This window comes from Sardina pilchardus, chromosome 21 (genome assembly GCF_963854185.1).
Source record: "Sardina pilchardus chromosome 21, fSarPil1.1, whole genome shotgun sequence".
Classification (NCBI taxonomy): domain Eukaryota; kingdom Metazoa; phylum Chordata; class Actinopteri; order Clupeiformes; family Clupeidae; genus Sardina; species Sardina pilchardus.
The window spans coordinates 17371878-17393132 of NC_085014.1; the positions used below are offsets into that span (position 1 = coordinate 17371878).

General features: G+C 45.0%; 1 protein-coding gene across 1 annotated transcript in view; it reads left to right on the plus strand.

Moving 5' to 3' along the window:
• Nucleotides 1–17747: 17747 nt before the first annotated feature.
• sorbs2b (sorbin and SH3 domain containing 2b) overlaps nt 17748–21255 on the plus strand; it is a 51827-nt gene continuing 48319 nt past the window's right edge. Inside the window, exon 1 of the mRNA XM_062524251.1 lies at nt 17748–18041. The gene's annotated coding sequence lies outside the window, so the exon portion shown is untranslated. The remainder of the gene's footprint in view (nt 18042–21255) is intronic.

The window sequence follows — 21255 nt, forward strand, 5'->3', positions numbered from 1 at the left end:
TTAACTCCTGAGAGAGCAAAAACACAATGACGAAAGGGAGGATCTCTTCCTCCCATCCATCCATCCATCCGTCCATCACTCCATCCCTCCCTCCACACTCCTCTCCTCTCTCACGTCTGGGGGAAACACTTGGCTTCCTCTGTTTGCTCCCTTGCGTGAGATCAAGTGCCACCTCTGTTTGTTTGGAGCCATCTGGGGAGAAAAGGGTGGCGAACGCATCGCTGCTGCTTATTGTGCTGGAGTCCCTGCTGGGAGGGCCTGGCCTATGATGACTCACTCAGGTGGAGAACACCACCCGGGCAGGCACCTGCTCCATCTCTCTCTCTCATGCTCTCTCTTTCTCTCTCTCTCTCTATCATGCTTTTGCTCTCTCTCCCTCTCTCTTTCTCTCTCTCTCTCTCTCTCTCTCTCTCTCTCTCTCTCTCTCTCTCTCTATCATGCTCTCACTCTCTCTCCCTTTCTCTCTCTCTATCCCTCTCTCCCTCTCTCTCTTTCTCTCTCTCCCTCTCTCTCTCTCTCTCTCTCTCTCTCTCTCTATCACGCGGCACTCACTTTCACTGTTTGCTCCAGTAGTGGTCTGATCCTGACAAGCCAGGCAAGGGCAAAATGCACTCCTGACTCCTGAGCTGAGACAGCTTCAATTTGTAATAGCGAAGGCAGCAGTGGCATTTGTGTTCCTCACTCACTTCCAAGAACACATCTTCTGCTTTCTCTGCTCAAGTCAAGATTTACCATAGCAGCCTACGCCATCGGCGTGTATGTGTGAGTGTGTGTGTGTGTGTGTGTGTGTGTGTGTGTGTGTGTGTGTGTGTGTGTGTGTGTGTGTGAATGGGTGAGGCATGTCATTGTAATGCACTTGTAGTGCTCGGATGCAGTCCATTTACCATTTATCATACTATTTTTATAGCCTGGAAAAATCCAAACTCATTCACGAAGTGAACAGAGTTTGATGACTGATTGGGATTTGTTCCCAACACTGGCCTTACCAATCACATTAATCAGAGATCAATACTGCTTCGCCTAAACTTTAAAAACTGACAATAAACAGCAGGACAGTCAGGAAACAATATATGTGGATCTATCTTTGCTGTGGATACATTTCTGCATTTTCTTTCATGTTTGCAGGTGTTGCTGCTTCTGTTAATCATAATAATTAATAATAATCATTTTTCTTGTCTGAGGGAAACGGTTATGAACTATGGTGTTCCAGACTAAATCTCCCTGAAAGAAGCTCTAAATGGGCGGGGACAGGCTACTTACTTTTGGCTTAACATTATCCTATAACCATGGTTACACACTTTCTGAGGATAATTAAAACAGTGAAACAGTTCTTTTATTTTCTGCCCTTTTTAATGTGTCAGTGTATAGCTGAAGCCTATAGTTGTATTACACAGAGTGGAACACATTCGGTTCCGTTTATCCAGTTCAGGTCGACAGTCATTGAAATGCAGGTAATTATGTAATGGAAGTTTCTTCTCTAGTTCCACTGGCCTACTTGCCCTTTTCTTATTGGAGAAAGGAAAATTAAGTGAAGAGAAACGGCTTTAACGGTTGACGGAGGTCAAAGGAGTAGGTTAGCAACCACGAAGTCTCACGTTTCTTTTACAGAGCAAACATCACCTTACTCCAGCAGGTCTCTCGCCATTGCTTCATCAAATATTCATCTGGCGGCGCTCAAGTAAAAAGGCGCAGCTCCCTGAAATGGATTCATTCCCCCATTGGATCTATGAGGAGATATCAAAGCTTTCCGCGTGTAATGTGCCAAATTTCCACTAATATTAAAAACCCATATCCTCATTTGATACTTGGCGTGCTGCCTTAATATTTCTATTCAAATTATGTGGCCTTCGTCTTCCAAGAAACTTGATACACGCCATTACCACATCGATATGCAGTCACATTAGTGAGGCCTGGTAACTCCTCCAACTTCCTACTCTAAAACTCGTCTGAACTCGAACCATTTAATATTGATTAGGTCGGGAAAAGGTCAAACTACAAGCACGCCGCAAACATTGCTGGTATCTCAACCCAGTGCAGTACTACTTTACTGCCACTAGATGTCAACAGCAGACAAGCCATCACAAGCGATCTTTGACAGGGGAGGTCGGAGCGTGGCAGCGCGCCAAATAGGCTACAGCAACCAAGGATGCCTGGTGTTGACAACTAAACAAAAAACTCTTTTTGTTGCTTGGAGTTTGGGGCTTAGAGGCTATCTTCAATTGGCTCCGACTGAGAGAGCAAGAATAGCGCTCCAATGGACCAATCAATACAATGGAAATAGCCTCAACATTTAGCCTTCAGTAAAACTCTGCCTGCTGAACTATTTTAACACCAGTAGGCTATACAACTTGTTCGCATGTCATGCACTCTTATTGACTGCCAATTTAAGTCTGGAACGACATTGATCAGGGCAGACCTTCCAAACAGACTACAGTAACCAGTCCACAGCAGGCTAGGCCCAAACTACACGGGTTTAGTTATGAAGAGAGATACCAAACAGAACACTGTTTGCATTAGGCAATACTGACACTAAAATCATGGAAACAAAACAGATGCAAACTAATAAAAACACACGGCAAACATTCTCCGCATTTAAAGACAAATCAGTCGTCTATGGGCGGAGGGGGATTGTAACTAGGCTACATGCAAACGAGAGATGACGCGATTAGATATGCCGTTGACAGTGGAAAGACTATACCATGGCATTTGCATGTATCAATTAGGTTAGTAATAATTCATTAGACGTCACAGAGTGTCAAGTTGTATAAAAATAAGGCAAAATAGGCTGAAACATGTAACGGTGAGCTGAATAACAAAATGCAGAACACCAAAATTGCTCTTGATTTCGCCAAGCCTGTCATGCCTGCGGAATGCCTAGTTATTTTTTGGTCAAGTATTGTGCACTTGTTTTAGGCCTAATCTTGTAATCCAATGAAGGGCATGGTAAAATGCAATGAATACAAAACAATAGGATTAATAATCCTGCATGACTTTACTCATTTAAAGTTTTATTGACCAAACATGGTTTTAGAGAACTTACTTTAGGTTGTCATCTCTTTGGGGTGATGCTCTCATGTTCCCCTGTATAATTGGATGTTTCTTGCTATTTAGCTTCCTCCATTGAGACGTTGAGTCTTCGGCCAACGAAGTCTTTGGTTTATTCTGATCATTTTGAACGAATATTCCATGGTGCTTTGAAATAATTGCGCTTTCTTGAGACCCTCGAATGTTGACTGTCACTTGCATAGGAACTGAAGTTGTCCTGTCAACTTTCAGTCGGTCAGGCGGCGGCGTGTTGCTGGAAGTGGCCGTTAACGATGTGGTCAAACCTTCTGCACCGGTACCGGCAACCTTATGAGGGATGAAAGACGCACGGAATTCCAAAGGAGTAAGAGACGTAGATAAGGCAAGGCGTTCCACAAACTTACTTTTGTTTAAACGTGTCACAGTCCGGACATTTGTTTTACATTCTGGTCTTGGATGTCCCATTATTGATCCCAGAAGAGAAAGTTTCATGTCTGATGTTCAGATTGTGATTGAACGTGAAGCTCAATTCTGATGATCCAGTTCTTTGGGCTTCAGGCCAAAACGTTCCACGGATTCGTTTACAGTGAGATGCGATAGCTATGATGTCTAGTGTTTTTCGTTCATATTATATTACAGATTTAGATCTTTTCGTGATACAATAGAGGGTTGTCATGCGTAGCGGTAGCCATCCATTGTGTCAACAACTTTAAAACAGAGCTTGTTACAGGTAGTGCGCGTTTGCGCCAGCCTATCAGAAACCTGCTGTTTACCAAGTCATAAAATATAGCAGAGCTAAATTTAGCTCTTCAATAAAAAGCCACTGGAATGTGCATATTTCCTTTTTCTCATTCTTGAACTTTTCCAGAAGTTAGCTTACAGAAGATTAGATATAATTGCACACTCGGTGTATGACTACAAAGATGTGTCCATAACAAATTGTTGTAACTATCTATTTCAACCACGAGATGGAGCTGTAGAATAAGAAACAGAATTTTGTTTGGCTGCCCAAATGCGCCTCGGATAATACTGTAAACATGTTGTTCTGGCATTGTGGCAAGGACTGTAATATTAATTATGACCATTCAATTGCACTGATAATACAATTATTTAAAACATTTTGCATTATACACTACTTAATTGTATAGACAGATAAATAGACTGGTAGTTAGATAGATAGATAGATACATACTGTACATACATACATACATACATACATACATACATACAGTACATACATAGATAGATACATAGATAGATACATAGATACTTTGTTGTCATACTGTATATACAGTACATGTATGCACAATTAAATTCTTGTTTGTTTGGAACTCTGGGTAAGGACATAGAATAAAATAATAAAAAGCCCATTAACTCTTAATGAAAGAAATGAGTGACATGTAAGAGTAAACCAAGTTGTCACTGACGTTTCATGCCATGGGTTCATCATCGAGCAGGACGAGCAGGCCAGCCAGTAAAGCTGGGGGTTGCAGCACAACTCCTTGCTGTGGCACATAAATCACGAGCACACTGTCACAGCTGGGGTGTCGAAACCCCCGGGCACAGCCGTTAAGATGATAACACAGTCAGTCAGCACGCCTAAGAAGCCATCTGATCCAGTGAGGCAAGACTGAAGCCATTCTATTCAACTCTGTTTTGGATGTTATCAGGGAAGCATGTAATTGTGTAGGCTAATGTTTTTTTTTTTTTTTTTTTTTCTGAAATGAAGACATGCTTCAAAATCTGTACTATAAATCTGTACTTACAAGATGTGGGTACAAATATAGCTGTGATTAATGTCATGGAAAACATTTGATGCACTGCTGGGTTTGGGATTCATCTTAACGTGCTGTAGGCCTTCAAGATTATTATCTGAAAATGCATACTGTACAGTAGGTGGTAATACTTTCTGTCACCTGAAAACATCAGTTGAAACATTGCATAAAAACATGGAGACTTCAGCCATACCCTGCACCAATGCAACCTCTTCAGCCATCTTTGGACATTAAAATCCACCACAGATTTCATTTGAGACCATTAAAATGATCACATCACATCCTACCATCCATTTGCAGCATGCATTTAGCACTCACAGCTCTTTCTCTCTCTCTCTCTCTCGCTCTCGCTCTCTGTCTCTGTCTCTCCTCTATTCCCCTCTCTCTCTCTCTCTCTCTCTTTCTCTCTCTCTCTCTCTCTCTCTCTCTCTCTCTCTCACTCACTCTCAACAGCTTTAACACTTGTTCCCCCTTCAGGGTGGATAAGGGTTGGGTGTAAGAGGGGGTGGGCTGCGTGTGTGTGTGTGTGTGTGTGTGTGCGTGGGTGGGTGGGGGGTTGCCCCGGCCCAGTGGCACAGCTAGAACGGCTGCTGGGTCGCAGGCTTATTTATGGGGGGAAAAACGAGGGGGGGAGGTGTTATAAATAGTGCAAGGGGATACTGCACGGCTTGGGGTCTGGAGGTCGGCGGCTGTGAATCCTTGGAGGTGGAGAGAGGAGGTGGCTGGCGTCGCCTTGGGAGGGCCTGTGATGAGAGGTACTGAAAGGGCAGTGGGAAAGCGATACACTCATAACTCATACCGCGCGGCAAGCCCCCCATTCAGGTGCCACTGCAGCCGACCCCCCCCGCCACCCCCCCCACCCCCCATCTTCTCTTTTTTACGTCTTTGTTAGACCCCCTCGGAAGTGGGGCAGAGGTGTGTGTGCCGTGTTCATTCCCTAAGGCCTGTGCAGGTCCTGCTGGATGTTCAAGGGCAGGAGACTGCGGTAGGCAACGCTAGGGCTCTACACTGCTCTACATAGGAGGTGACTGCCACTGCAGTAGTGAAATCTCTTGGGAAAAGTTGAAAAATAGTTAAAAAAAAAAAAAGTGCTATATTTTAGTAAAGATAGTTTATTATTTTTTTTACATTTTATTACATACATTATAGACAATATTCTGAATGTGTTTTGTAGTTCAAGGCAGCATGTCTTTCATCTTCAGGATGACTATAGGGCGTAAACATAAAAAAAATTGGCTAAAATGGCTCAAATAACAGTCTTCTTCATAAAGCAGATTTTTGTTGTCTCTAATGCATTGCACTGATCACTGAGAGAAAACTACACTTTGTTTGTCAAACAAACATATCAAGCAGCTTATCTTTATGTGACAACATCCATGCAGTTGTTATAAACTGCTCACAAAAAGTAAGGAAACTTGACTTTGGCCCATTATATCTCCCTTTTAGTAATACCAACGAGTAAAGTGTTTCATATCATTTTTATCGTTGATTTGTCACCTTTACAATGAGGTATAGCTTGTAAGCATAGGAAAATCATGGAATGAGCAACACAAGCAAACGTGTAAGTAGTGCCAACGAAAAATGTGCCAAAATGGCCTGTTATGCTATTGGAATTCACCTTTGCTACTTCAAGCATTGACGATTGCACTCTCCCACAGAAATGAGGAAAACAAAACATGTTAGGCATACATTTGTTCATTTTATACTCAGTGTCAGGGTCCTCAGTAGCGTGTAGAGGATCCATATGCAGCCACAACAGCTTGGCACCTTATTCTCATGCTGGTCACCAACCTGGCTACATTCTGCTGTGGGATGGCATTCCATTCCTCGATAAGGATCTGTTGTAAGTCAGCCAACCTGGTTTTGTTGGTGACTCTGGCACGTACAGCATGCCCAAGCTGATCCCACAAGTGTTCACGGCAGGCCATTGGATCCTCTCCACTCCCAAATTCTGGAGGTAGATCCCAGCTCTATGGGGGCGAGCGTTGTCATCCTGGAGGATGACAATTGGTCCCGTATTCTGGAGATATGGAATTGCCACTGGCTCCAGAATCTCATCCCGGTATCTAACTGCATGATGATGGCCTTCAATGATAGCAAGGTCTGTCTTTCGAGTTAGGGAGATGTCACCCCACAGCAGAATGTAGCCAGGTTGGTGACCTGCATGAGAAGAAGGTGCCAAGCTGTTGTGGCTGCATGTTTTGTTTTCCTCATTTCTGTGGGAGGGTGCAATCGTCAATGCTTGAAGTAACAAAGGTGAATTCCAATAGCATAACAGGCCATTTTGGCACATTTTTCGTTGGCACTACTTACACGTTTGCTTGTGTTGCTCATCCCATGATTGCCCTATGCTTACAAGCTATACCTCATTGTAAAGATGATAAATCAATGATAAAAATGATATGAAACACTTTACTGGTTGGTATTACTAAAGGGGAGATATAATGGGCCAAAGTCAAGTTTCCTTACTTTTTGTGAGCGGTTTATAACTCAGTGCCACTGCCTCTGTCTATGTGACGGTGCCACTACAAAGGCCAACAACAATGGTCAGTGCATATACAGTATGCTCCAGGACCTCTGTAGCAAGAAGGAGCGTACAGTAACCCCTATTCACAAACACTGTTATATGAATATCACTTGATCAGCATTTGAAGTTGCTCCTAAAAATGAACAAGCAGCTCCTCTCCTCCTTTTTTCTCCCATTTAACAATGGCTCCCATATCTGGTCGAGCTCATCTTCCCCACGAGCGAGCCCATGATGAATTTCCGCACCGAAAATAGCCCTTCTTCGGGATAATGGAACAGCTATTAATGTGCCACCAGTCTCTGTACTGAGGGGGCCCCCGAGCAAAATGGATTACTCTGTCGCACATCCACTGAGCAGCTCACCGCCGCCACTAATAACCTCCTCTGATAGACTCAGGTCCTCCCATCTGCTTGATTTAGTGCCGATTACCCAGCCTCCTCGCCAGGCCCCCCTGCTCCCATTGGTCGACGTGGCCACGCTTTAAGCCTGAGGCGGCTTATGGTGTTTGTAAAAAAAAAAAACGTGCTACACAAAGACTACTTTTGTCTCAGTGTGGGTGCCTGCGTGCGTACGTGCGTGGGTGGATGCGTACGTGTGTGTGTGCGTGCGTGTGTGTGTGTGTGTGTGGAGTGGCATGTGCTTTGGTGTTTACCTACGTCTCAGCTGGGCGGCGGCGGTGGCTGGTGGAGGGCGTGGTGTTTGCCCGCCACATGGGTGGATGCGACTGGAAACCTTGCAGAGCGTCCTCTAGCTGAACCAGGGCGCTGGGCAAGTGTGTGTGTGTGTGTGTGTGTGTGTGTGTGTGTAAGGAGGGGGGGCTGCACACAGCATCGCAGAGAGCTGCTAATGGACTATTAGGTCTCCAGTGTCCTGTGGGAAATCGCTCGTGCTGCTGAAGGTTAAACGCATAGGAGAGGAGGAGAGCAGTTGGGTGTGAGGGAGAGAGAGAAAGAGATAGAGGAAGGGGAGTCAGAGAGAGAGGTAGAGGGAGAGAGAGGCAGAGAGAGAGGAGGAAGGGGAGTCAGAGAGAGGGAGAGAGATAGAGGTACCGTAAAGGGAGAGAGTGAGAGAGAGAAGAGGAAAGCAGAGGAGGCGACACAGATTGGATTGCCTCCAGCAGTCTTGTGAGGGAGAGGATCTGTGACGGCGCGTCACCGGCGGTGGTGTGGTGTGGTGTGGTGTGTGTGTGTGGGGGGGAGCAAGCGCTGGATGACATACGTGGCTGGGATACTGTCAGGAGGAGGCTCTCACGCACATTCCCATGCAGACAGGATGACCTGGGCATGATACCTTCACCAGCGAGGGCTTTTGGATACGGCACGCCAAGTCCACCACAGCGGCAGTGCGCAGAAGAAATACTCATTAACACCCTACAGTACCTGTCTGCAGGACTAGGGCTGCCCTCATGTGAAGGTAAGCTAGCCATTTACGGTGCATTTGTTGGTTGTACAGTACGCCTGAGCTTTAGAGTGTTAAACACACAGGGTATTAGGATATAATTAAACTCAAAGAGCATGTGTGATTGTGTAGTCTTGGCTTCTGCAGTGCAACTGTGCCCTATTCAGTCTGTGTAGCACACAGGAACTACTATTGTAATAATTATAAAGGTATTAATTGCGTTGGTTAATCGTGATGGTACAGTAGTTTCACACAACACTGCAGTGCCTGAGCTCATAGTAACTACTATTGTGGTCATTATAAAGGTATTAATTGCGTTGGTTAATCGTGATGGTACAGTAGTTTCACACAACACTGCAGTGCCTGAGCTCATAGTAACTACTATTGTGGTCATTATAAAGGTATTAATTGCGTTGGTTAATCGTGATGGTACAGTAGTTTCACACAACACTGCAGTGCCTGAGCTCATAGTAACTACTATTGTGGTCATTATAAAGGTATTAATTGCGTTGGTTAATCGTGATGGTACAGTAGTTTCACACAACACTGCAGTGCCTGAGCTCATAGTAACTACTATTGTGGTCATTATAAAGGTATTAATTGCGTTGGTTAATCGTGATGGTACAGTAGTTTCACACAACACTGCAGTGCCTCATCAGAGCTCATAGTAGAAGGTGTGATCCAGACAGACCTGCAACGCCAAGGGAGAACTGTGACATAACAGTAAACACTGTCTGTGTGAGTGTGTATTTGTGCTTGCTTTTGTGTGTGGAGACGAGGGTGTGTGTGTGTGTGTGCGTGCATGCACATAAGTGTGTGTGTGTGTGTGTGTGTGTTAGCAAGGTGATATTTGTATTACTTAGTCAAATTGAGTTAATTTGCATTGGAGTCACTGACGTCATACTGTAGTTCTTAACCTTGAACGCAGTTCAGCATTGATTCTGCTACAGCATGCCAATGCTGTTGCCTGTTGGTGTAAACACCCAATAGCAACACCTACATTACATAATAGATCTCTACAGCATATTTGACACAATTCTTTGCCTCAATTGTCAATAATGTTGGCCAATGAGGCTGTCTGTTTGTTTGTGTTTTGTTTGTTTGTTTGTGCTTGTAGCCTTTTTCCATTTATGTTGCTGATAATGCATCATTAAACACAATTGACTTGTTTATCCATACATTGATTTCGTTTTCGAACACGCTTAATGAAACACTCCCTTCCCCCCAGCCCCTTGATTGTCCCAGCACGGCACCCCACGCCGACACATTAACTGGGGGAACCAGCGGGGGGTGTGGGGTGTGTGTGTGTGTGTGTGTGGGGGGGGGGGGGGGGTAAGCAAGATAGCGCCGGGGCGACAACTACTGTGCGCGAATGACCCTGCCAGAGAGTATCATGCTGAGACGCCCGTCAGGGGATATTAGTGGGACCCTTAGAGCCAGCTGAGCCGGCTTTCGCACCCTAAAGAGCAGCCTGTCGTGGGGCCCGGTGCCAGGCGGACGGGCGGCGCCAACCATGCCACGGCTGCCTGTGCTGCCAGCTTGATCACGTGGCGCCAGCCTCACTTGGCCTTCACATCTCTGACGCGTGAGTCTTTGTCTGCACGAATGCTGCAGCACTGCATATAGACACATACAGTACAGTGTGCGTGTAGTAGTTGCATTGCATGCATGTAGACACTCTGTAGCACATACAGTGCGTCTAGTCTCTTGACGTGCGTGCCTTTGCTTTGACTGTTCGGTGTAGGTAATGTTGTGGGCTTTTTTGTAGTCAAAGATAAGAAGTCCTTTTGTGTTCACTAAATGGGTTTGCGCAGAGGTAGTGCTCGAAAGGAACAGGGTGAATGATGAAACTGAGAGAAAGTAAATTCAGGAATGACTGACTGACATTGATGCATAATTTATGCTTTCCTCTTGGACCTGATACTTGCCAGTACTTTCAATCGTAAAAGTATACTGAGCAAACTATTGTTCAGCCCCCTTTGAAACACTGAGCTCTGCTGTCGATTTAAGAATACACAATAACCTGATTATGTCTGCAGACTGAGCATAGCAACACAGTCACTCTGCTTTGCTTCTGTTTGTGACACATAAGAATGTAGCTCGCTGGTATTTTGCTCAGAGTGAGTGGTTTCTGTGTGCCGCTGGTTATGTGTGTATGAAAGAACAAGCACAAAAGGCTGCTTTTCACCTTTCAGCTAAACATCTTCACAGACACAGTTCAATTTATGGGGTATTTATCCACCTCGCAAATGCCAATCTCAGCCATAACTTAAATATTTATAAATAAAAGTCCCCTTCCTTTTGTACTTGTGTTTAGAGTTTTGATTAATGTCCCCGGCCCTGCTTGCATCATAGTAATTAGTCGTGTGGTTGATCTGTCTTTTTGGCGCACGCAAGCCACACTGACCCTTTGGACGGGCTCCCATTTTCTGAGTGAGTTTGTTAATCCATTTAAACCCTTAGTCCCCTTGTTGGTCTTACATAATAGCACTTCACTTAGCTAACGCACAGAGGCAGGTCTGACTGCATTGCATTATCATAAAGAAGTGGCACTAAGGGATAACAGTCAGATACACATACCAGCTCTTTGTTTTTGTTATGGAATGGAAAGTCATTGGCCACTCACACTCACCATGTAAATGGATGTACAGAACTGATTCAACTGAGTGGGCTGTTTGGGATTCACTGAATCATCTTACTTTTGTCATGGAGTGGCAGTTTGCAGTTACACAGTAATTCTGTGCACGAGGTAGTCTCCATTATTGTAGCTGCAGGTTCACACAGAGTAGTGTGGAGTATGCGTGGGCATGAGATCTGAGTTTCACTTGAGAGACATCGTTCAGTCAGACTGAGTCAGCAAGAGCCACACATATTTATTTGGAGTGAAATATAGTTATCCATTTGTTTGGCAACTAGTCCATATTCACTTTGTTCATTGGTTGGTCTGCATACTTTGTTTGGCATCTTGATCCTTTTGTGTTTAGAGCCTTTTTGTCAAGACTAGGAACAGGGACAGCAAAACAAACACACGGACAACAAAAAGCAAGCCACTTCCTGAATCAAGTAAAAAGAAAACAAAATACCAAAACAATACCAAACAAAAGGCTGAGAGAGCGTTTCCATGTGGACCCGGGGGCCACAAAGGTGCGCGGCCATGCCGGTGTCTCACCGAAACCCTAGCTGGTCAGGGGTAGAGTTACCGCAGATCTCCCCGGCTGCGTTTTGTCCCCGCGCACTCTCCTAAGCTCCGCTCGGCCACCGGCGGCTATTGTGAGCGCGACTCCACGACCAGGTATGACCTGCTTTTCCCAGCCAGCCCACGGCTCTGAGTGGCCCACCTCCAACCCATACACACACACACACACACACACACCCTACACACACACACAGACACACACACACATACACCCTACACACACACACACCCTACACACACACACACACACACACACACACACACACACACACACACACACACACACACACACACACCCCACACATACACACACACACACACACACACACACACACCACACACACACACACACACACACACACACACACCCTACACACACACACCACACACACACCCCACACACACACCACACACACACACACACACACACACACACACACACACACACACACACACACACACACACACACACACACACCCCACACATACACACACACACACACACACACCCTACCTACACACACCACACACACACACACACACACACACACACATACACCCCCCCACACACACACACCCCACACACACACCCCCCCCACACACACACACACACCCTCTCCTCTTCCGCCACTCTCCACCTTCCCAGCCCCACCAGCAGGGCAGATTCCTGTTACAGGGCAGGGTGGGGCAACAAAGGGACAGGGGCTAAGAAGCCATTGGGAAGGGCACAGAGGCTCCTCTGTCTGGAGGTAAGGCAATCCAGCAGGGGGGTCCCTTGGCATTTAGAGACTCGACGACACTCTCCAATCTCCACCCTCCAACAGGGAGCAGGGACGGAGCGGCGAGGTGTGTGTGTGTGTGTGTGTGTGTGTGTGTGTGTGTGTGTGTGTGTGTGTGTGTGTGTGTGTGTGTGTGTGTGTGTGTGTGTGTGTGTGTGTGTGTGTGTGTGTGTGTGTGTGTGTGTGTGTGTGTGTGTGTGTGTGTGTGGTGTGTGTGTATGTTGTGTGTGTGTGTGTGTTTGCGTGCGTGTGTGTTTGTTAGACGTTTGAGGGGGGTGGTGGGGGGGGGTTGTTTAAGATGGTGGGAACATTCTACCACTGTTTGGTCAAAGAAGCCTTTCTCGCGTAATTCTGCACAGGAACAATGGTTGGAATCCTGTAAGACTAGAGGTGGGAGGCGGGGAAAGCCAGTGAGTTAATGCCGTTACCTTGCTGCATACGGAATCAGCTAGGCTTGGCTCCTAGTTGACATGCCAGGGGATGACTAATGGAGAAGCAGCCAGCCAACACCAGTTGGACCCCCTCCAGCTAAACCACGCTGGGTGGGGGGGAGCTTACGAACAGAGCCACTTGAGCTACAAAACTGCACATTTTATTACTCTAATTGCGCCAGATGTTTTACTTTGATATCAGGCGTCGGCGTGGAAATTATACTCTAGAATAACGCCCCCGTCTCCTTTCTGCCAGTGACACATTGGCGATAAACATGCCCGCTGCCGGAGGGTGGCAGTGGCCGAGCAGGAAGTATACGCCATGATCCTTTGGAATAATAGGTGCCAGTGCCACAACAACCGCCTTGGCATTCTCCATCAATTACGGGTCTACCTTCAGTGAGCGAGTGGATCAATTCACTTCACACTTAATTGCAGGTCTTTCTCCACAAAAGGAGTTTCACAGGGGAGTGATGACCTCAGCGGCTAAACATCTTCATGATTAAGTACGCGCAGTTGGTCACAAAAGCGTGGGCTTCACATTGTTTGGCCAGTGCTCCCACTACAAGTTTTAAACAGTGGTGGAGGCCAGTATCAGAATGAGGTTGGACTGGTTAACAGAGAGAGGGGAGAGGAATAGAGAAAGAGGTTTGAAGGTTTTAAAAGCTTTTAGGATTAGGCTTTTAGGATAGGTAAGGTAAGGATGGCAATATGTTGATATGTAATATGTACTACAGTGGGGTGAATAACCACGTTCTCAAGAAAATGAACTCTTAACTCTCTCTCTCTTTCTCACACACACACACACACACACACACACACACACACACACACACACACACGGAGTGAAGTTTCTGTTCTCAGGTACATCCACTCTCTCAGTCAAATGACATTGCTATTAATCAACACTTGCATTATCATGCAAATCCATACTATTGAGTCAGTCTATCTTTACATTATTCAGCACAGTGTTTAACATGCTTAGATAAATAGATTCACAGAATCTTGTCTGTTTATAGTGAAGGACAAGATTATTACTGTCTGAACACTCTTCCTCTCAATTTCACTGAAACGTCTTCTCAAAGTTCACTCACTGAAGAGAGAGATAAGTCTGCTCCACATCACACTCGGAAGTGTGGAGTGCTCATCTGTTGAAAATGAATTATTTGTAAATGGCAAATCTTCCTCTTCTCAATCCAGAAAAAAAGCCTTTTCTTCCTACTGGGGATTTCCCCCCTGGCCTCCTCATTGTTGAGTGATATTAATCCTATCGGGGAAGATATTTCCTAATGCACTGCATACACTGCTTTCAGTAATCACATGCTATGCCTCAGTGCCCCTGGACTCGACCTGTTCCCTCAGATGTTGTGTCAGACAGTAGAAATGAGACTGTGAAGTCCCATTACCATGCGAAGATGTATGTAGGCCTAGCAGACCAGCAAACAGTGTGTTATTGTTTATCTTACTGTATTTCTCTAGCTCACAGCACTCCCGTTCAATTTAGAAGTGTGGCCGAGAGGTCTGTCAGGCATAGCAGCGCTTGTAAAGATAGAAAAACAAACAAACATCCAAAGATGTGGTCTTGAGAAATGCCTGAAGATTGCAAGTGCATGCTTTCTTGCATACTCATAATGATCTAGTGTTGTAACAATGTAGCAGAACAGTATAAAAGGCATCACATGTGTTATTGTTTTTGACCTTCTCTTTTCATTAACTTAATTTGATTTATGCGCTGTTGTTTTTTATCTTGTTTGATGAGGCCATGTAATAGCCGCTTTTGATCCACAGGGGGCAATATCGGTCGCTACACAGACACACACAGTGGTTGGAGTGTGTTTACTTTCCCTGTGCACATGCTGCCATGGCAGGTCCTGGATCAGTTATGCTGTTTGTGGAAGTGAAGGTGCAGCTGTACAGATAACAAAAGCTGACCACTGCTGGCTGGAAACAGTTGCTGTTCTGCCAGTAGACAGCAATTTTAGACATGTTTGAGATGAACAGGACATGATGAGAGCTCTGTCCTCCTCTGGACTCTAATGGCAAGACACACCTGTATGTTGGTGTTGAGCTATATTCATGTGGACATCCAAATGAGTAACAGTGAAATTGTTCTTGCTACAGTAGCCTATAATGACTGTTCAATGTTAAGTCTAGTTACACAGTTAACAGAAGATTTAAAATAAATAAATAAAAATCGTCAAAAAGCATACAGAAACTATATGCTGCCGCATGTTTCATGATTATCTGAAAACTCTGCAAGTTTCTTGGTTTGGGTAGCTTTGCAGTGTATAATTAATTCGTATAGACTATGCTGATGTCTTGCCAGAGAGAACAAGATTGTGGAATTAAAGCCACAAATCTTTTTGGAGCATGAAAAAGATTAATATCGTTGGAATGTCTGCAATCTTTGGTATGCAATAAAGCTTTTCATTTTGATTTAATGTGCTGGGCAAAATATTTCATGTCTGTAAAATCCACTGTTAGGAGAGAAGAACAGCAAGATAGACAAAGAAATAGAGAATCCGAGAGAAACCAAGGGAAACCCGTTCACCTTGTAAACAGCACTCTCCCTCCACGCCAGAGATTTCTCTTACAAAACCAGTTGACGATATGGCAATCGATTACTCAGCTGAACTGCCATTGATGTGGACAGCCGCACCAGTGCATTTGTGACAGTGATATATAGATTGGTGCCCCTGTGCGCTGTACAGTCTGTGCTTCTCATTAAATAAACCACCCCACTGAACGAATACTCATGAGTTCACAAGAGCTCAGGGCGGACCCAGTTCCTCAGAATGTGCAAGCATGCGAGAAAAGCCTTCAACTATCCACAGATATGATCATTTTAGATTCGTATTCCTATGCTGCGCATGCCCCATTTTGCTACCTCCTTCAGGCTATTCCTGGAAGTATCTCTTTTGTTTGAAACTCTCCTGCAACTACACTGAAATACTGCACATCTCATTAAACTCTGCTGGTATATACGAACAGTGTTCTGCTGCTTGTCTCCAAATCTTGTCAAATCGGACTGTCCAGCATACTCCTGAGATGGGGCATCTGGCGGTGGGGGGGGGGTTGTCACTTGTGCCATTGCTGTTTCTGATGGACAGCGTTGGCACCTCTGTGCCTGTGTAAAGTGCAGAGGGGCTCAGCTAGAGGCTACCCTTGGGCTGTCACCGAGCCGACAGAGGCTACTGGAGCCGGAACACTTCACGTCGGTCAGCAGTGCAATCCTGGGCTACCTGGCTCCATGTGCCAGCCTCTATAACAGTGTAACCAACTTTAAAATCAAGCGACATTGCTCAAATTGGTCCTCAATGCGTTTCTATTGTGTGTTGGTGTGTCATGTGTTCCCGATCCTCTGTCTTTTGACATTTTGCTTTATCACATATCTCTATTGTTGGGCATGGTGGCCACATCACATGCCACCAGCCCCTGAATAGCTTGTAAACAAAGATTGTTTTCAACTTCGCTTTATCTCGGTCTCCCAAATCTCCAGGGTGTGATGTTGCCCTCTTTGGTGACAAAGTGGAGGGAATGGTCGAGCTCACAGCACACCAGTTAAATTTAGACCTGTGGCCAAGAGGTCTGCCAGGCATAGCAACGTTACAAAGATAAAAAAGAAACAAACAAAGATGTTGTCTAGAGAAGGACCTGAAGATTGCAAGTGCATGCTTCCTGACATACTCATAATGATATAGTTTTCCTGCCCAGTACAAATATGTCCTTGTGCAATACAGTATATTCCAAATATATATTTTCATCTAAACAATAAAATCATTTCTCTGGTCAAGTGCCTCTCTTAGAATCACACTTCTATTTAAGGTCCATTATTTCCTCCTAGTCTTTGTCCAATTCCTAGGTTTATAAATATATATATACAATGCTGTCACCTTATTGAATTAATCACCTAAACTAGGCCTAAATAAACAGCTGGATATAAACTGCACATAGGCCTATGCTATATCACATGATAAGTAGGTAAAAACAATCGATTTTTGCTGAATGTCCTTGAGCAATAGGTACTGTATAGGCTACATTTGTAACTATAGCCTACTCATCACATTTCGTTATCTGCTGGCTGCTAGTTCTGGCTACAGCTCTTTAAAAAAAAAAAAAAAAAAAAAAATAGACACAAAGGCTAGCTAGCCCTTAAGAAACTGTGCTTCACTCAATTTACATGTGCTTCTTCATTCATACTCTAACCATTCACGATAAACACGCTGGTGGCTGATAACCAAACCTTAACCCGCAGCACAGGAAACATTCGGTGTAAATAAATGCCACGGGGGGAGGACTCCTGCGCACACTATTCATCACCACCTCTGGCACATGATAGGCCATGCCTTTCTGTTGGCTGTTTCCATGACTACTAAAACCAGCGTTGAACCAATGAGGTGGCGTCCATAGCGTTGAAAGAAATACCGATTTCCACCGAGGGACTGGGAGGTGCGGCATGACACTACGTTATTATTTGTTTTACAGCGGTTTCGTTTCATCCTAATCGGGGAAATTGATTTTGATCGAAGGGATGTAAAGATCTCTGGCTGAAACTCGTCACGGCTGTTTCCAAACGTGCGCGGCAAGCCATACAGTGCTCTGATGTGAATCGGACCTGTCTGTAAGGCAAGTGGCATTGTGCGGCTGTGCTTCTGTAGCGGACGGATGTGGTTACATTCCAGCATGAATGGGTTTTGAACTCCGCGCTGGAGCAAGTGCCAGTGGTGCTGCTGCTGCTCAGTTGCATGTTAGCAGACTGCGTGCGACCATAGTCTAGACTAGACTTTACAGAGGAGCAGGTGCTCTGCTTTGACTAACCCACATGTCCCGGACTTTATTATACCAATTTATCGTAAACAACAGATATCCCGTTGAAGACCTGCCGTATGCCACTTGTGGGATCGCTGACTGGTAAGCTCGTCTATTATACTGTAGCCTACAGCAGTGTGAAATGTTGCAACGTTAATTATTCAAAGTGTTGAAGCGAAGGATAAGCTCACAGTAGTAAGTTTTATGTCGCATTGCCATGTTGGTTCTCATACTCATCATTATTAAACAGTTTACTACCTCTAGTATTGTAAATGTGTGTTAGTTTATTTGATCACGTCCTATTGACGCGCAATTGGGTTTGGCCAAGTGAAACCAACTGCGCAAACAGCGAACTGCATCGCGCTCTGCCACTTGAATATTGACAATAGGTGAGGACTGCAGCCAGTCCCTCTAGCTGTCATGTTTTGGTAGTGGTTTCTGGATTAGTACCCACAGTCATTAACAATATGTGGCCACATGCTCATCACGCTTTTTTTGTTTTTTAAGAAAAACCCCCCGCATATTATTATTCCATTCTTTGGTAGACGGCATATTTCTGCGCCTCTATTGTTTTCCCTTCCAGGACCATTTTGCACAACTGCATTTGCTGACAGTTCTGTTGCTGAGATGTATCACCATACACCTGAAATGTATGTATTTCTGAGTGACCGGTATGTCTAGTGTAGATTTGAAGGCTGAAGGGCGTACAGATGTTTGAGGAGTGATGGCACAATACTGTGGTATACTGATGCTAGAGTAAAGGCATCATTGCAGTCTGTCTCATTGATGCATCTGTCAGGAGTGAGTTACAGACATGTTTGTGTCCCGGGCCCAAGGTCATTGGGGTCGTTGAATGCTGATGCAGGGAATCTATAAACAGGTAAATTATGGCAAGCCTTGTGTAGACAAAAAACACTATGCTGATGAAAAATGGCGTTCATTTTCCAAAAAAAGAATTATATCATGTGAGGTACATTACCCTTTGGAAGACTTTAATTTCAGCCATTGCACTGTTGACTTCTGCTGTGGCCTCTTTTGTGTCATTTCGTTGTGGCTGATTGATATGATGGCTTGTGTCTGAGTCAAACTGCCATGAGTGTGGTGACTCACATAGAGTATACTGTAAATGAAGAGGGATAGTCTCTTTATTCAAAGCTCTCCTTTGAAATGCTTTTGGACTGACATGGACATTTTACCTTTCACAATTTTACCCTTCATTCCCCCAGTAAATTCCTATTGGGTTATACGCTTTGTTCAGATAAGTCTGGCATCATCTCACACTATTGCAATGCCTAATCTGTTTTTAATCTAACTACACCGACAGCGGTTTTTAAGTCTTTGTTGACATATTTTCCTTAAATCTGTATTGTATAGACAACAGATGGCAAACAGGTTCACGTTCATCTAATGAAATTAAAATAAAATGAATTGCTCCGTAACCAGATTGGCTAATGAATTAGTGGAGTGCAGTGCTAAGCATTCCTCCCCACCTCACAAACTCCCTACAATATTCTCAGGTATCCCCCTTCCCTACTGCCGCCGGGGACACCCTCAACTCTCACCCTCAGCAGCACTGCTGTTAAAATGGGTCAAATCTCGGACACAAAGGGAGTCAATGTGCGGCCCGGGCGGCTCCTGGGTCCTGGTGAAGGGGCTCTTGACAGATTAAGGGGGGGAACACAGGGGACGGCGAGAAGATCAAGGTCAGTGGATATGGAGCAGGAGGGATAAAATGAGTGGCACGAGGCTTTGAGGGTTGTGCGGAGGAATGAGGAGTGGACATGTTTTTTTTTTTTTTTTATCTGAATATTTTAATATGAAGTCAATTGTACCATGAAAAGGGAGGATGAGTTGAAAAGTTGGCGTAGCGGTTCTTTTGTGAATGTCAGTGAGCCAGTGAGATAGGTCTGTCAAAGTGAATACATCAGTGTGAGGGTGGAAGCACACAGACACACTACATAAATGTTGTGCAGGATTTTTTTGCCATAGTAAGAGAATGGAGGCTAGCAACACAGCGAAGAGGTGATTTCAGCCTTTTCTTTTTTTTTATTTTTAGCAGCAGGGGAAAAATAACAAGACGCTCTGGCCATGTCTGCCAAACCTCACCTCAGGCCCTCCCATTAGGGTTTGTATTGTCATCGCAGGAAGAGCACATGCACAACCTTCCTGATGGTGGTGTTTTTTTTTTTTTTGTTTTTTTTTGCGACATCCAAAAATAAGTCAGGAAAATATTGTTGATTTTGTAACATTCTGCTGCATAAATCCTTCAGCTAAAATAACCATCTATGAGAACCACCAGAAGCAGAATCCGATCAATTCGTGCACATATTGAAAACCCATCGGGAGCAGGCATTTTTTTTAGGAAGGAGAGGGTGTGGGGGAACTTTCTTCTTCCCTGTCTTGATTACTTCCCCAAAGTATCGTCTTCAAGGGTCACGGTGGCGTAATGGAGCAGCCATCCTTGGCATGAGCCTATGAGTGATGTTAGCTTTAACGGGTGGTGTTCTTTGGCCCACGGTCGTGCTGACACCTCCAGCCTTGGCACATTCTTTGAACCCCCTCCGTGACACCCGGAGAGCCCCCCCCCCCCCCAACCCCACCCTCGAAACGGCGCCTGGGGTCACGTGGCAACCCCCCGTCCCCCACCACCACCCCCCCACACTTGATGTCATCTTCAGGTTTATTTCCTTCCTGTCACGTGTCATCAGAAGCTATTGTTTAATTGAGTGGGAATCACCTATTTGCTGTCTCAGCAGTTAAGGTGTGACTTAACAGTATGTGAATGTGTATTCACTGAATTCACACAGTGAAACATCTAATCACAAATAATAAGTCACTGTTTGCATCAACAATCTTTTGAGTGATTTGCTCATCGTCGTAACTTTCCTGGAAGTCTGTCTTCCTCTGTCCTAAAGTTGGCCCCCACGGCCATCTCTCTTCAGGATGACCGAGGTGTGTATGAATGGCCCGGGCCGTGACTGGCCAGTTAATTTGTCTTTACCGTGTTGCAGGGTGATGTCGGCCTCGCTGTCTTCCTCATCCTAATCTGTGGCTCTTCAGCTGACAGATGATCACTGTCAACAGTATTGGACTTCAGGCGGGAGGTCAAAAAATAGCTCTGTCTTACAAACAGGCATCCTTGAAATCTTTAATTGTGGCAAGTCAAGTAACAAGTCGCGGTAAAGGATGTTTGTGCGCAAGTACACGAATAGCTCCTTTCAAAATAAATCTTGAATGAAGACGTATCATGCACCAGCATGTGTTTGGACTGCCTGTGATGGAGTGCGCTCAAGGTGGTGAGTCTTGGCCCGTTTTG